Source organism: Schistocerca americana, chromosome 2 (assembly GCF_021461395.2).
Source record: "Schistocerca americana isolate TAMUIC-IGC-003095 chromosome 2, iqSchAmer2.1, whole genome shotgun sequence".
Lineage (NCBI taxonomy): Eukaryota > Metazoa > Arthropoda > Insecta > Orthoptera > Acrididae > Schistocerca > Schistocerca americana.
Genome location: NC_060120.1, coordinates 481,009,813 through 481,010,405, shown reverse-complemented (window position 1 = coordinate 481,010,405; position 593 = coordinate 481,009,813). Strand labels below are relative to the sequence as shown.

At 51.3% G+C, this 593-nt stretch overlaps 1 non-coding gene across 1 annotated transcript; it reads left to right on the top strand.

The window, feature by feature from the left end:
* The first annotated feature begins 230 nt into the window (after positions 1-230).
* Positions 231-302, top strand: Trnap-agg. Its single transcript has one exon. It is a non-coding gene; the product is annotated as a tRNA-Pro (tRNA).
* The last annotated feature ends 291 nt before the right edge of the window (positions 303-593 follow it).

Here is a 593-nt window from a genome sequence, read left to right as displayed (position 1 = left end):
TTAAAATGCGCCACGCAGCTTAGCTGAAACTGCCTGACAAACTTGCCAGACTTGCAACACGTGCGCCCGTCGGGTGCAGATGTACGGCACAGCTGTTGTTCGCTTCGCGTGAGGCTAGCAGAGTGGAACACAGGGACCGCAGCGGGCCACAGAGCGCGCGCCGGGTTCTGCGTGCGTCTGGACCGCCTCGCTCCGTCTCACATGAGTGAAAGGCTTTTTGTCTCCCGAGGGGCTCGTTGGTCTAGGGGTATGATTCTCGCTTAGGGTGCGAGAGGTCCCGGGTTCAAATCCCGGACGAGCCCATATTTTGTACTATGTTCCTCGCCACGTGCAAGTTGAAAGCCTGTTCTGGTTCACTACAGCATTGGGTAGCTTTCATTTACTTATGGTTATTTTGCCTTTACGGTGACGACTGCGAAACTCACGTACTTGATTTCTAATTCGCGTCTTCATGCTGCTCTCATCTCACTCTTCTTGATTTAGCAGGTGCCAGAAGAAGACCGTAATCGCGCTCGCGACTTCCACAACTTGAATGTAGCCAAAGTAGATGACAAATGTCATAAAAACAGCTATTCATCTACTTTGACAATACT